This window comes from Eulemur rufifrons, chromosome 9 (genome assembly GCF_041146395.1).
Source record: "Eulemur rufifrons isolate Redbay chromosome 9, OSU_ERuf_1, whole genome shotgun sequence".
NCBI lineage: Eukaryota > Metazoa > Chordata > Mammalia > Primates > Lemuridae > Eulemur > Eulemur rufifrons.
The window spans coordinates 5,478,236-5,478,829 of NC_090991.1; positions in this window are offsets into that span (position 1 = coordinate 5,478,236).

The window sequence follows — 594 nt, forward strand, 5'->3', positions numbered from 1 at the left end:
ACACAACAAATATACGTCTGGTGGCTTATCTCTGATAAACAGCTCCTATATTGAAACATTCCAAGCCTTTAGACAAAGCTTTATGTCTTTAACCAATTACAAGTCAAAGAGGCTGGGGCGGTGGCTCATGCCTGTAATCCTAGCACTCTGGGAGGCCTAGGCGGGAGGATCGCTCGAGGTCAGGAGTTCGAGACCAGCTCAGCTGAGCAAGAGTGAGATCCCTGTCTCTACTAAAAATAGAAAGAAATTATATGGACAACTAAAACTATATATATATAAAATTAGCCGGGCATGGCAAGCACATGCCTGTAGTCCCAGCTACTCAGGAGGCTGAGGCAGGAGGATTGTTTGAGCCCAGGAGTCTGAGGTTGCTGTGAGCTAGGCTGACCCCACGGCACTGTAGCCTGGGCAACAGAGTGAGACTCTTGTTTAAAAAAAAAAAAAAAAAAGGTTAACTATAACGATAATAATCACTCTAATTATTCACTCACATAGTGAACCTGAATGGAATAACCCACAGCTAACATTTATGGAGCACTTGCTGGATACATGCTCCAGATGTATTAATTCAGTTCTCACCAACAACCCTCTGAA